The following is a 16,395-nucleotide window of genomic DNA, read 5'->3' on the forward strand; positions in this document are numbered from 1 at the left end:
CTGGAGGGTGGGCCCCTTGTAGTCTAGGGTTCCCCTGCTAGGTGAGTGTTCTAGGAACCCATCTGCATCATTGGACCAGCTGGCATTATGTGAGAGGCTGCGTTCAGCTTCAGTGAATTTTTTTTTAAGACTCTTTCATCTGCTTTGCCCATGTCATGATGGGTGATTTACAAGCGCACCTTCCCACACCTTGCTGAGTGTTCAGTAGTTTTTGACCAAAAACCGTATGATCCCTGGGCCCCACCTTCCATATTTGCCCTCAGCAATTTATTTTTGTTTCCCCTGATGGAAAAAAGTCCTCAAAGGGAAACATTTTGCTGATGTGGAAGAGGTGAAACAAAAAAACTGAGTTCCAAAACTGTTTTGAGCAGTGGGAAAAAAAAAATGTGGAAGAGGTGAAACAAAAAAACTGAGTTCCAAAACTGTTTTGAGCAGTGGGGAAAAAAAAATCTCAATGGATGTATTGCGTCAAATGGAAAGTACTTTGAAGGTAACTTAAGTTTAAACATGTAGGGAGAAATACACAATTTTTTATTTACATTTGGGGGGAATTCCCCCTCAAAATGCATATCTCCCAGTTCCCCCTAGGTTGCTAAATTAGACAGAGGGAGCTTAGCAGATGCTGTCAGTTAGCTTTCCAACGTCCATCCTATTTCTTCTCTTTTGTTCAAGTAACCCTGAGCTTTAAAACAGGCTGGCCCCATCCAGATGCACAAGGGTGGATTCTGATTGGTCCAGCCTTTCAGGGTCACCTCAGCCCTCCCCTGCCAGTGGTTTGGGAGTAAACATGTAAAACAATTCTGGCCAGTGACACTGCAGGACTTGGTGGAAAGATTTCCTTGACCCAAGGAAGAGACCATTTGATTTCTCTTCTCTGATATTGAAGTGGTGCCTGGATGTGTGGCTGAAGTGGAAGGAGGCTCACTTCTAATGACCACACCACAGAACTGACCGGCCCTGGAGTCTCTGCCTCTCCACTTCATGCTATGTGAGAAAACAATTGTCCTTACTGCTTCATCCAGCTGCTTTGCATTTCTGTTACTGTCCTGAGGAAATCTGAACTGATACTGGGGTGCCATATCTGTTCTGCTCTGGCTGTGAAATAGGCATAGATATGGACTCCGAGACCTCATTCATTGTCATTGGATTTTGCAGAAGCTACATGTAGTGACAGTTTTCTATAAAATTTCTCACTGAGCCCTGGCTGGTGTGGCTCAGTGAGTTGAGCACCAGCCTGCAAAGAGAAAGGTAGCCAGTTCGATTCCCAGTCAGGACCCATACTTAGGTCATGGGCCAGGTCCCCAGTTGGCGACATGTGAGAGGCAACCAATCAATGTTTCTCTTGCACATCAATGTTTTTCTCCCTTTATCACCCTCTCTCTAAAAATAAATAAATAAAATCTTTAAAAATTTTTTCTCATTGAGGGCCAAATGTGGTTCTGATCAGAATCCTTCCCATTTCTCTTCCTGGGCTCTCACACGTAGTTTGTGCCCTGAGTTAGGGTTCTGGTGCACTCTCACACTGGGCTCTGCTGGCACTGAAATTAGGAAGGAGCCACACATGGGAGAATTTAGAGGAAAAGGGAGATAAAAAGGTGTGGTCAGAATGATCAGACAGGCTAATGAAAACCACTGACCTTCATCCACAATGCCTCCTCACTGTGTAGGACATCTAAACATGTGGATTACCTTCGTTTTATATTTCCAAAGCACTTGGAAACATTACTTCACATGTATTTGATCCTCAAGAAAACACTACAAGGTAAGTAGAGGTGGTATTTCTACCTGTATTTAATAGATAAGCAAACTAAGATCCAGAAAGATTAAATGACATTTGTAAAGCTACACAGTTGGTATCGATGTGACCTGAACTTTGGATTTCATTCCCTAAAAACACCAGGAACATAGGAATATAAATAAGAATATATTTAAGTACAGATAATTATTAAATATAAGTATATTATTTCATTTATTTAACACTTACTATTCAAATGTATATAAATAAATGAAATCACACAGGAATCAAGTCATGGGATAGTCTTACATGATAACATAATGGAGAAAATAGAAACATTAAAACAAAATATAAGAGTTGAAAATATAACAGGTGAAAAATCTTTTGAGAAAAATTTCAGGGGAAAAGTTTTACTCTCAGATCTTCTGATTTGTAACACAAGAAATTTTCACCATCCCATACTCAGTAGAGTTCAAATTTTTTTGTTTTGGCTTTATTTTGGGCTTTGTTTTTTGGTTTTGGGTTTTTGTTGGGGTTTTGTTTGTTTTGTTTTGTTTTTGACTTCTATAGTAAAGAAGATGCCCCTTGAGGTGAGTCTGAAAGAACAAGTAGAAGTGAGAAAAGCTAGAGGCAGGGAGGAAACCCCAGGCCCAGAAAACAGACTGTGCTACCAGGACAAAGAGGCACGAAGCAGCTTGGTGCAGGGGAACTCCAAGTGGCTTTGTGTCAATGGGGCACTGGAATCAGCAACTGCCAAGGACAACAAATACCATACTGTCTGCCAAGGGCTCAGTCCTGCCCTCCACAAAGGCCTCGCAAAGCCAGACTGAGGAGTTTGGACTCTCTTCTGTAAGTCCATGGTCTTCAACCTTTTGCTACTTATATAATCACTAAAATAAATTTTAAAATCTCTGTGTATAATGTCCGCAACTTACTTTGAAATGCATGGAAAAAATGAGGTAGATTGATAGATGCATAGATGGGTGGCTAGATATGCGGTAAGGCAAACGTGTTATACAAGTGCTGTGTATTTGGGTATTCACTGCATACTTCTCTGACCATCTCTGTATATTTTTAAATTTCTCATAACAAAAACACATTTTTATCATAGGTTTACTTTTTAAATAAGAGGACATAGAAAATATTAAATATTTTCTAAAATAAGAATTGACGGTTTATGAAACAAATACTGTATAATTTGAGAAATAGATTTTCTCAATTACCCTGTGGATTAGTGTACTGAATCTGAGGGAAACCATGTAAAATATTTATGTTTGACTTTTATACAGTTATCTTGAAAAATGTGATAGCCCCACTCAACCCAGTTACATTCAAAAGATACAGCATCATTAACCTTTTACTGTTTCAGCTGAGGGACCAAGGTATACTAATTAACCACTGAAGGAAGTTTTCCTAAAAACCAATAGTTCCATTTAGCCTTTCATTTGATATTCAGAAGTTTTCACATCCTAGGGCAATACAAAGTAAGATTTGGGATGGGTAAAAAGCCTACCTCTGTATTTAAGGGGCAGAAGAATCGTGTGATTGCAGGCTCTTCGGATATTAAAGACATGATGACTGATTCCTTAAAATCCACCCATGCATGTGTACTCCTTGGAAAGGCTTTGTGTAGCCCAGCTTGGAGACTATTCTCTAAGTGAGAAGTCATCACCTATAACATATGCTGAGAAAGGGCAGGATCAGTCTTAGACCATGACCACTGATTTACGGGTGTCAAGAGTGCAGGGCTCAGGGACACCAGCTAAGAAGCTACTGCAATTTTTCGGATCTGAAACAGGGGAGAGATTTTTGCAGCAGAAACTAAGGAAAGAATTTGAGAAATACTTTCAAGAGGTGATGCTTAGCTGTATTAATGAGTAATCAGATACAAAGAGAAAAGGGAAGAGAAAGTAAAGAGTGACCATTTGACCCATTACAGTAAAAATTACGCATACTCTATAGAAATTTAATGAGTGTGCAGTCTTGCAAGGCTAACACATGTTACATTATCAAATTTTCTGCAACCTCTGATTTTAGCTTATTTTAGTTGTATTAAAGTGTGACAGTTAAACCTAGAAACTGTCCCTTAGTACTGTGGCCTTACTGGGTCATGAAGGTGCCTGCTTTTTCCTAAGCTACAGTAAAAGAAATGGAAATAATATGAAATGAGGATTATTAGTATGAGCAGAGTGTAGACTCACTCTGTCTGTACTCCTTCCTGTGTGACTTCAGACAAATCACTTAACCTCTCTGACCTTCATTTCTATCATCCAGAAAACAGAAGATGGCAACAAGATGATTTGCAAAGTCCCTCACTTCCCTAACCTTATTTTAAGGCCACAAAATCAATTGACTCTGGACAGTCCAACTCCTTAAGAGTAGTGAGAGAGTTAAAAAGTTGAATAAAGAATTTGATAGACCATGCAGATGAATTAGCTGCAGGGAGATTCAGTGGGTGTAAATTGCTAGAGGCTTGGGGGCTTTTGCTGCCCCTAGTCAGCACCTGAAGGAAGAAAGTGCTAATGATACCATGGGGACAAAACCCGCTGATCGTTATTAAGCAGCAGGCAGTGGAAAACCCAAATTCACACTAATGTAATCTGAACTGGTGCCAATACCGGCCACTGAAGGTCTTCAGGCGGGTGACAGCACTCCGAGCAAAGTTGAAAATGATTGCCAATAATAAAGCAGGAAGTCAAATTAATATATGCATTCCTCATTTTTTTCTTTAAAAACAACCCCACTATATTAACTTGTGCTTCTTCCCAGCAAAAGAAAAGTGTTAATTATTTCCCATAGTCTAGAAAGAGATGAGCCTGTCTTCCTTTCAAGCAAGTGAAAGACCAAGAGCATTGGTACAGGTATTCTGCATTCTCCACAGCACAGGTGACAAACACAAGGCCTGCAGGCTGAATCGGTCCTCCACCTTGTTTTATCCGCCCAGCCTGTTTCTCCTCAACAGCAGCGCTAAGCTCTCACTTAACTGTTAGGGAGTAGTTATATTCACACAGCCCTAAAATTACATTGGGCCCTTTGAAGGCAACCTTAAGGCTGATGTGGCCCCCAGTGAAAATGAATTTGACACCCCTGCTCTACAGGTTCACACAAGGACCCATGGTAAATTATCTCAAACAAAACAAAAGGCAATGGAAGGTAAACAGAGGCACAGAAGCACTAGGCTGAGGCCAGGATTCCAGACACCTAAAGAATAGTTGGGTTAGGGCTGGTCCATCTCTGTAAAGAATCCGTGAATTGGGGGTGAAAGAGCCAGACGAACAAAGCTCAGAACACCACTAGGAGTAGACAGAGTGCTTTCACTTTTTCAACATCTATGACCTCACCTCAGCCAAGCTCCATGATCTCCAGCCTAACCAGTTCCACTTCTAATCAGATATTGCATGGGAATTTGTTTGGGAAGCAGAGAAGTATGGTATTTCTCTAAGTGGATTTTGCTATGATTATTTTCATTTGCCCCACCTGCAGTCCTTCGGGCCTGCATGGACACAGTTCCTCACACCCCACGTTCTACCATCACCTGAAGCACTTCCTCCTCCCTGTCCAAGCCCTCCTATCTAAACCGAGTTCTTCCTTCGAATCTCACTTTCCCTTGGAAGCCACCAGGCCTCCGTCTCTAAGCTCCCATTATTCTTATAGACCATGATTAATAATCTAGAACATGATTCTCCTAATGGTATTTATTCTTAACAAAATGAATTTGTAATTGTTTATATTCTTGCCACTGAGGGACATTCCTACCCTTTGCCTTAACCCCCATAACCAAAAGAAGAGTTTGAGGCACCTGTGACATTCTAACATCCGGTGGTGACTAAGGATGTCCCAACAACTTGTTTCCCTGGATTCAAAAGTGGCAGACTTGTCCCTCCCATCCTTCATCCAGAAGTAGGAGGGGTATAGCCATCCAGGAAAGAGAAATAACTGTCCCCAGCAGTGACCTGTCCTGCCACCATGCTTGGCACCACCCCAGTGCGGCCCTCACCTCCTAGCATCTCACAACTCTCAAAGTCTTTCAGAGGTTCCTCCAGTGCGCCCCTCAGGAAACCACACAAGACTACAGTGGAGGGGGGGAGATGGAATTTCAGGGAAGAGGAGGGAAAAAACGGTGGCAACTGATGCAATAAGGAGACTAAGACATCCTCCCTCAGGGGAATGAGGAAGCAAGAGTCTTGCAGGAAAGGGGCCTGTGAATTAAAGCATCTCAAGAAAGGGAGGGGACTTCCGGCCAAGATAGAGGCGTAGGTGGAAACACTGTGCCCCCTCCCACAACTAAATTTAAAGACAATTAAGTTTTAGAAACAAAAACGCAGCCAAAACAGTGAAAATTGAACTGTACGGAAGTCTGACAACAACAAACCACTCAGCCAGACCGGTAAGAGGGGCGGAGTCAGCAGTGGAGTGGGGTCGGGCTGGAAAGACCATTCAATCCCACCCACCAGGAGTGGAGGCAGAGGCAGTTGGTGGATCCCAGGTGTGGGGTGGCAACGGCGGACCCAGTGAGGGCACAGGGCAGCTGGCTGACTGCGGTCACACATTCGTGTGCAGATAAACCAAGCAAAGGAGCAAACGGGGAGACAGACCACTCAAGCTAGGGCCCCAGTGACAGGAATTAGAACCTGAAAGCACCAACTGGAAAGACTTTCTCAGGGTCAAGGGGCTGGGAGAGGCTCCCAGGCTCACAGAGAGTTCGTTGGAGAGACCCACAGGGTCCTGGAGGGTACACGGGCCCACACACCTGGGAACCAGCACCAGAGGGACCCTATTTGCTTGTGGGAAGCCACAGAGGGGACAGAAATCTGAGAGAGAGTGGAGCGGAGCAAAGTGCCACTTTTTTCCCTCTCTGACCCTGCCCCCACATACAGCGTCACAACCCAGCAACTGGATCCCCCATCCTGGTGAACACCTAAAGCTCTGCCCCTCAAACATAACAGGTGCGAACAGACCAAACATTATGACTCAAGAACAGCTCAAAGCCCCAGAGCCTATAATTCTAAGTGACCAAGAAATAGCCAGCCTTTCAGATGTACAGTTCAAAACACTGGTGATCAGGATGCTCACAGAATTGATTGATTTTAGCCAGAAATTAGAGGAACATATGAAGGCTAAACTGATTGAAATGAAGGGAAATGCACAAGAAACCAATACTGATGGGAAGGAAATTGGGACTCAAATCAAGGGAGTGGACCAGAAGGAAGAAAGAAACAACCAAACAGAAAAGAAGGAAGAAACAAGAATTCAAAAAAATGAGGAGAGGCTTAGGAACCTCCAGGACATCTTTAAATGCTTCAACATCCGAATTATAGGAGTACCAGAAGGGGAGGAGGAACAGCCACTTAAACAAATAATAAAGAAGAACTTCCCCAATCTGGCAAAGGAAATAGACTTCCAGGAAATCCAGGAAGCTCAGAGAGTCCCAAAGAAGTTGGACCCAAGAAGGAACACACCAAGGCACATCACAATTACATTAGCCAAGATGAAAATGAAGGAGAGAATCCTAGAAGCAGCAAGAGATAAGGGGACAGTCACCTACAAAGGAGTTCCCATCAGACTGTCAGCAGATTTCTCAAAAGAGACCTTACAGGCCAGAAGGGGCTGGAAAGAAGTATTCCAAGTCATGAAATCCAAAGACCTACATTCAAGATGGCTCTATCCAACAAAGCTTTCATTTAGAATGGAAGGGCAGATAAAGTGCTTCTCAGATAAGGTCAAATTCAAGGAGTTCATCATCACCAAGCCCTTATTATATGAAATGTTAAAGGGACTTATTTTTTAAAAAGTATAAAAAATATGAACAGTGAAAGAACAGGAAACTCACAGTTATTAACAACCACACCTAAAACAAAAGCAAACTAAGAGGACAGCTAGATCAGGAGCAGAACCATAGAAATGGAGATTATTACATGGAGGGTTAGCAACAGGGGAGTGGGTGGAGGAGAAGGGGGGAGAAGGTACAGAGAATAAGTAGCATAGATGGTGGGGAGAAAATAGACAGGGGGGAGGGCAGGAATACTATGGGAAATATAGAATCTAAAGAACTTGTGACACACGGACATGAATGAAGGGGGGAATGGTGGGGGAGGGGTGTGCAGGGTGGAGGGGAGTGAAGGGGGGAAATAGGACAACTGTAATGGCATAATCAATAAAATATATTAAAAAAATAAAAGAAAGGGAGAAACCAACAAAGAATGTTAGAAAAATGAGAAAGTAGAAGAGAACAAAACACAAGCATCAGCATTGAAGCACAGTCACCAGAATACCCACGAACTAAAACATGCCTCCTCTTCAGTCATCGCCAAGGAAGTCACCTTAAAACACCAGAGTATGACAGAGTGTAGGTGGGAAAAGCAAATTTCCCAGAATCTGTCATTGAATATATCTGAAAAATGTGTGCTTTTCATTGATTAAATATATAAGCACTATCTTTCATCAATGATGCCTCCACAGTGTGTGTGGGAAAAGAATACAGCCCTTTTATAACCGACACTCTCTTGCACATGAGGCATAGCAAATAAAGTGGGATACTTGTGTAATTCATAACTTAGTAGTGAACGACCTTACCATGCGGCAGGCACTACGGTAAGTCATTTACAAATAGCAACCCCTTTAACTCTCACACCAAACCTATTATTATCACCACTTCCCAAATGAAGACTCTAAGACATAAGCAAATTACATGTCTTTCCTAAGGTCACCCAGCTGCTAAGTGGCAGGACCAAGATTTAAACCCAACGTGTCTAGTTCTGTAGTCCTTGGTCTTTGCTATTTTTTCTTACACCTGTGTCATTCTACCTTCTTTTTAACCAGGTGACAAAGAGATGATAGCAGTAGCAATTTAGCTGCCATCCTACATGCCCCCACAATACCTTCCATCCAGGACGTAGGTCCCTGGAACCTCCCAACTGCGAACTCCTTATCCAACTCTGTTGTCCTACTCTCAGCAAGCAAAGTCTGAAGAAGGAAATGTTTTAGAGGTTTATTGGTATATTATAGACAAATGATCTAGAACATTCTACTTGCCAACTCTCTTTTTTATTTTTAAATCATCATTACTGCTGATACAGATTCTCTTACCAACAATGAAAGAACACATTGCTCCTTCCTGCTCCTTGGCCACAGTTTTCACTCCCCACCTCACCTACCCACCCAGCAATGGATCCCCCTGTAGACCCACGGGAGGAGTCCACTCCTACTGTGGGACAGCTACAGTCTCTTGGCATCTCAGAAAAGCACATATCTTCTTCCCACACCCCACCAACTCATCACCTACTTGTTGGTCTGCTGACCTAGCAAAAGTAAGTAAAAATTTCAAAGTTTTCCAGAATTCTCTCAACTTCACATGGTTTGTTATGTTCACAAATTGGGGGATGGGGAAATTTACAGAACTTACATACAAACTAAGGCTTAATTTTTATAAGTAGATATTATGAAAATACCATTTTTCCTAATGTTTAATACTCAGGAGAAGAATCCTCCCAGACTACTAAAGCTTCAGGAGGGCAACACCTCCACTTTGCCATTGCTAATTTTCTGGACTTCCACACACTAATGGCTTCCTTTAGTACTTCTTTGCCAGCCTTTCTTCGTCCTGTTCACACTCTCCCACCCTCCCTCCCTTCTTGTCTTCCTCCCTCCCTCCTTTACCTCCTCCTGCCCTCTCTCCCGGACAGACTGGAGGCAGCCAGAGCTGACAGATGTCCTCCTGGGTTACTCTCCCCTGCCTTAGTATCTGCTGCCTCACTCCAGGTGTCATTTACTCTGTTTAACCATGAAATAGACTCTACTGGATTGGGGGTAAAAATATGCTTTTGAAGTAAGAGTCAGTGGAGGCCCATATTTACAGGACATTTATTGCTGCCACTTTATGGGGGAAATTAGTCTTTTATGCTTTCAGTAATGATTCCCCAGGCCCTCTTTTCAATCCAGCATGCTCATAAATTTCTTGTTTTTACAGCAGGGCAAAAATGCGCTAAAGCATGCTCTACCTCACTCACCAGCACCATCCAGGCGAGGATGGAGGGACATGCTGGCAAGAAGACAGAGTGCTGGCCAGGGCCACAACGCAGGCAAGCCCCTGGGTCCTCTCTGGACACTCTTTCCAGGGGTAGGGTCAGTGCTGTAAATGAGAGAGCCCATCTGGACAGCACACATTTCCTAGAAACACAGCTGGGTCAAAAGAAAAGAAAGCTGAGGCAGTGGGCAGCAAACGTCTACTTTAGCCCTCTGGGACTTTGTCGGGGTTGAAGAACGCTAGCCAGGCGCTTTCTAAAGAATCCCCTCACAGAGCATCTGGCCTCAGTATATCCCGTCTCAAAGTGAGCCAGAAATAACTGCTTTGAAACCTGGAGACGCTTCTCAGATGAAGCCAGGTATGGACTGCTTTAGCCTCCTAGAATGTGATTTGCACAACCAAGGACTTGCGGGTCTCATAGCCAGTGGCCTGGGCTTCCTTTCTACCTGGTTCAGCACTACAGTCTGAGTAGGCGGTAGTACTTCTACAACCTCACCCCAACTTAGTCAATTTAGACTCTCCAGAACATGACTCAAAGACAGCAGCAAGAGAAAATAAAAACAAGATTGCTTTATGCATAAAAGCAAGTCAATTCCCATTTACTTGAAATGGGAAAAGGGGATTGATTGTTCAGTGCTGGGCTAGTGAATTCCTACTTATGGTCAATCTTGTGCTTTCAGCCCAATATAATTAATACTAAGGCTATAAATGTGAGAAGTGGCAACTACTTCTAGCTCTTCTTAGAGAAGAATATTCAAATATTCAAATCCCATGACAGTTTTATTAAACTGTAGATACAGATCCATTGGATCTAGTGTGAGATCAAGATTCTACACTGTGATGAGCTGCCAGCCCCTGATCCCAGAGCCCCGCTTTGAGTAGTGAGGTCTTGGGCAGAGAGCTCTGGCTGTGCAGTTGAACACATTCAAACTTGAATTTGGTTACTTATAACCCTCAGGATAATGGGTAAGTTCTTTAAGTTTTGAGCCTCTGTTTTTCCACATTAAAAAGTAAAGCAAATAGTAATAATACGTGTCCATTCTTATTCCCTTATTTCACCTGATATGAGCTGCAGGTGGAAATATATGTGAAGGAGCTCCAGATGCTCTCAAGTGCTATACAAATGTTAGTTATTCATATTGATTCCTTTCATCAATAGTGTTTTATGTACTAAGTTACTCCCATATTTTGCTTGGGATAGGGAAAAATGCCTTTTGCAACATTCTGCAGAGCCAGAATATATGAGAAAGAAATCCCAAGCAGTTGCTTTTCTTCTATTATCCTCTCAAAGGCCAGTGATAAAATATGCAGAGACAAATCACCTGTCCTGTTTTTAGAGAGTGTTAGCAGAGGGAGATTCTACTACAATACATTTTTTGGTAGGCTGTTTTATCTCAAGTAAAAAAAAAGCCTTTTTTGTTTGAGTAATTACTGGGTCCACATGATCCCTATGACTTGTTGATTCAATAAAATCATCAGTTGTGTCATGAATTTAGTACTGAGTAAACATAATGGAAAGGAATTGGGATGTATTTTTCTGATCTCATTTAGTACATGCCATCCAATTATGCAGAAAAAGCATGGGCTTCAGAGTCACACACAACAAGTCTCAGTCTATAACCCACAGCTATTAATTCTGTTGACACTAAACAAATTGCTTGCCTGTCTGAACCTCGATATGCTCACCTGTAAAATGGAACTAAGAATTCACACTGCATAATATTCAGAGGGTATTTAAAGAAATAATACATAAAGTTCCTGAAACCTAAAAGAGAGACAGTGAATATCAGATTTCTTTCCCTTTGTTCTGATCTGTGTCAGAAAACAAAAAAACAAACTATCACCTTGTAAAAGAATTAAAAGTTAACCAAATTTTAAAATGCTTTTTAAGTATCAAGAACTTAAGTGAATACTTTGGATTGATTCCATCATCTAATCCTCACAACAAGCTTTTACTATTATTCCCACATTAGAGATAAGAAATCAGGGTTGTAGAGAAGTTATCTTTTTTTAATTTTTATTTTTATTTAATTCTTGTTCAAGTAGAGTTTTCTGTCTTATATTCCCAGCCCTGCCCCCCCAACCCCCGGTGCTGGTGGGGAGCACTAGAGAAGTTATCTTAATCCACTGAATTCAATTTCTTATAACCCTCAGGATATTGCATAGGTCCTTTATATAAGACTCTCATTGCCCTAACCAGTGTTGGTTGGGCATTGTCCCACAAAGCAAAAAGTGGCCGGTTAGATTCATGGTCAGGGCACATGCCTGGGTTGTGGGTTCAGTCCCAGGTCAGGGTGCAAAAGAGAGGCAACCAATCAATGTTTCTCTCTCACATCAATGTTTCCCTTTGTCTTCCTCCCTTCCCCTCTCTCTAAAAATAAATACATAATTTTTTAAAAGACTATAATTTAGTCCAATCTCCATGGCCAGTGGCAAATGCCAGGATACAAGGCCCAGGGGAAGCTAACTCCAAGACCTTGACCCTTATCCATGCACAACTGACTCCCAGCCTCCCCCTGAAAATAACCCTTCACCTGGAGGTAGCTAACAATTCACTGTAGCCTCTCGTTTTCTCACTCTCAGAATGCTCTGGTTACAGTCTGGCATGAAAGCTGGTGCAAAAAACATTACATTTTGGAGCTGATCCCACAGAATGCTGTCTGCCACTAGGACCACTTATGGAAGAACCATTGACAAAGGGACATTACAATAGGACAAATCAAACAGCAGATCCAAAAAGCAGGGAAATGACCAGCATGTCAACTTCATCATGTGTCCCTCCATAACCAGAGCATACAAAGAATTATTATCTATCTATCTATCTATCTATCTATCTACCTACCTATCTAGTTTATCTTTGTGTATACTTTTTAACTGAATATATAGAATACCTAATTGAAGGAAAGCTTGATGAAACACAATGACTAGTCATAGGCCATTTTATGCCATGGGATTTGTGTTAATAAATAAATCTCAGAACTCCTGAGATCTCTCCTCTTCATCCAAGGATGACTACTCTAACCTTCCTCTTCTCAAGTAACATTTAAGAAGAATATAGTGATGTTATTTTTTGTTTTTTAATTATATTTTATTGATTATGCTATTACAATTGTCCCAATTTCCCCCTTTGTTCCCCCTCCACCCAGCATCCCCTAATCCCTCAGGCAATGCCCACAACATTGTTCATGTCCCTGAGTCATGTGTAGGTTCTTTGGCTACTCCATTTACTATACTGTACTTTTTACATCCTCATGGCTATTCTGTCACTACCTATTTGTACTTCTTAACCTCCATACCTCTTCACCCATTCCCCCACACCCTCCTCCCATCTAACAACCACCAAAATGCTCTCTGTATCTATGATCCTGTCTCTGTTCTTTTGCTTGTTTAGTTTGTTTTTTAGATTCAATTGTTGATAGTTGTGAATTTATTGCCATTTTATTGTTCATAGTTTTGATCTTTTTCTTAAATAAGTCCCTTAACATTTCATATAATAATGGTTCGGTGATGATAAACTCCTTTAGTATTTTCTTGTCTGAGAAGCTCTTTACCTGCCCTTCAATTCTAAATGTTATCTTTGCTGGGTAGAGCAAGCCTGGCTACAGGTCCCTGCTTTTCATGACTAAATATTTCTTGCCAACCCCTTCTAGCCTGCAAGAGTTTCTTTTCAGAAATCAGCTGACAGTCTTACATAGATGCACTAGGAGGCAACTAAAGGCTTTTCTCTTTCTGCTTTTAAGATTCTCTCTTTACCTTTAACCCTTAGCATTTTAACCATGATATGCCTTGCGTGGGCCTCTTTGCATTCATTTTGTTTGGGACTCTCTGTGCTTCCTGGATTTGCATCTATTTCCCTCACCAAATTAGGGAAGTTTTCTTTCATTACTTTTTCAAATAGATTTCCAATTTCTTGCTCTTCCTCTTCTCCTTCTGGCACAACTATGATGTGAATGTTGGAACTTTTGAAATTAGCCCAAAGGCTGCTTACACTATCCTTGGTTTTTTCTGCATTCTTTTTTCTTGTTGTTCTGATTGGTTGTTTTTTGCTTTCTTATGTTCCATATCATTGATTTGATTCTCAGTTTCATCCACTCTATTGTTGTTTCCCTATAAATTCTTATTTATTTTAATTAGTGTATGCTTCATTTTTTACTGGATCATTTTATGCTGTTGAGGTCTTAAGTTCCTTAAGCATCCTTATAATCAGTATTTTGAACTCTGCATCTGACAGATTGTTTATCTTCATTTTGTTTAGTTCTTTTTGTGGAATTTTGAACTGTTCTTTCATTTGGGCCATATTTCTTTATCTTCTTATTTTGGCAGCCTCCCTGTGTTTGTTTCTATGTATTAGGTAGAGGTGCTATGACTTCCTGTCTTGGTAGCATGGCTTAATATAGTAGATGTCCTGTAGGGTCCAGTGGCAAAAGCCTCCCCTATTACCCAAGCTGGGTACTCAAGGTGTGCCCTTCATGTGGGCTGAGTACACTTCTTGTGGTTGAGACTCGCTGGCAGGTCAATGGGAGGGATTTACCCAGGCCAGTCGACTATAAGGAATGGCTATGACCTCTGACCACCAAACTCCACTCTGCATGGAGGATCAGCTGGGGGGGGAGGGGGCAGGGTAGTAGTGCTCCAAATTGGTCTGTAGCTGTCCACTGGGTGTGCAGACTCTGGGGTTTCCTGGTTAGTGCAGGCCAAGGTTAGCATCCACCTGTGTTTTGGCCAGGGCCAACCTACCTGCACTATAAATCAATCTGAGATGGCTTCTACTTGTGCTAGGCTTGCAGATTCCCAGACAAAGCCAAGCTGTGAATCTTAGCTGGTTGTGGCTAGTGCAGGGCCTGCAGCCACTTCACAAGAGGTACCAGGACTAGAGACTCACTGAGTCTGGCTGCTCCTTGTTTGAGAGATATAGGAAGTTTTTAAGCATGAGCCAAGACCAGCCATTCATATGGGAAAGCAGCTTGAGTGGGCCCATAAGTTGTGTGGGATGGAGTCTCAGGGGATCTTCAAGGTGGGCAAACAGTGTTAGCCAGGTTGATGGTAACTCAAATATGACATCAGACAGCTGGTTCTGTGGCTCTAAGGGGGGGCAAGCTAAGAAAAGGAACAATGCCCTCTGTCTGCCTTTCTGTATGGGAGAAAGCTGTTTCCCAGCACTCACCTTGATGCCAGACAATTCACTTTCTCCCAGTATGCCACAGATGCCTTTCAAGCTGCTACCCTGGTGCTAGAGTTCAGAGGGAGTGAGTCTGAGTAAGTCTGCGTGTAGGTTCTTTAAGAGGAACTGCTTGGGACTCCAGAGGTTTCTTCCACTGATTCAATCCCTGCTAGTTTTTTCAGTCAGAAGTTATGGGGACTTATCTTCCTGGTACTAGAATCCTGGGCTGGGGGACTTGGTGTAAGGCTGGGACTCCTTACTTCCAAGATCTCCCTCCCAAATTTTTATCCACCTCATGTGGATGTGGGAGTAGCCTGTTCCATGTCTCACCCCTCCTAGCAATCTGTATGGATGTGGTTTTTTAAGTCTGTAGTTGTCAGACTTCCATTCAACTCAATTTCTGACAGTTCTGAGTGATGGTTGTTCTATATTTTAGTCGTAATTTTTTTATGTGTTTGTGCAAGGAGGTGAGTCGTGTTTACCTCATGAAGTTACTTTTTAACAAGGGTAAATTTTTCCTACAACATAATGGAAATACAGGTTAAAATAATGTCATGAAAGACTCAAAACTCTGTAAAGAGAACCACAGGGATTGGTAGCCAGATTTTCAGACTGAGAACTCCAAATCCTGACTGATTGATGAGTTGGTTGGTTGACTGATTACACTGACATTTATTGAGAGTTGACCATGCATCATGTACTGGACTGAGTATGTAACATATTTTACTTGATTTAATCCTTCATAAAATATTATGAGCTAAGTATTGTTATTACTCCAATTTATTAATGAGAAAACCAAGTGTCAAAGCAAACAAGTAACTGCTCAAGGTATGCCTATAATAATATGGTCACTTAACTCACACATTTTGAAGGCTAAACTTTCAGCCACCCTGTGACAATGCTCTCAGTCTTTCTACCTTTTACTTATTTTCCTCTCTTCTCTTAAGCTTATATGAGGCTATAACACTCACATGTGCATGTGTGCATACACCCACACATACACACCAGATAATAGTCATATAGTCACAGTCACTGATTCAGGCTCAAAATAATATATTGGTCTTTTTAGCTTCACTCTTATCCTTGTCCTATTCTTACAGGCGATATATGGCTACTTTCTACTACCCCCATCAACTCCCAAACTTTGTAAATGCATCAATAGTGAAACATGAGTTGAACCAAGGAGTTGCTTAAATGAGCTGCTTAAATAAATTCTATGATTGTTACTTTTATAACTTCAGCACATTGGTGCAATACACAGGGGCTTTCCTATGAGTCTCTTCTTCCACATTTACAGCAGAACTTCCACTCACTCATCTCTATACTAGTCCCACATTCCTTCTTCATTTGACTCCCTCTGTAATATGACTTGTTGTGATATGAAAAATGCCTGTCTAGGCCTCACCACCTGAAGTCCTAGTCCTACTATCATGATGCCACTTGTGTGAATGCATGCAATTTACTACAGTTTATGGA

Source organism: Sturnira hondurensis, unplaced genomic scaffold (genome assembly GCF_014824575.4).
Source record: "Sturnira hondurensis isolate 20B ecotype Veracruz unplaced genomic scaffold, ASM1482457v3 Scaffold0013378, whole genome shotgun sequence".
NCBI classification, from domain to species: domain Eukaryota; kingdom Metazoa; phylum Chordata; class Mammalia; order Chiroptera; family Phyllostomidae; genus Sturnira; species Sturnira hondurensis.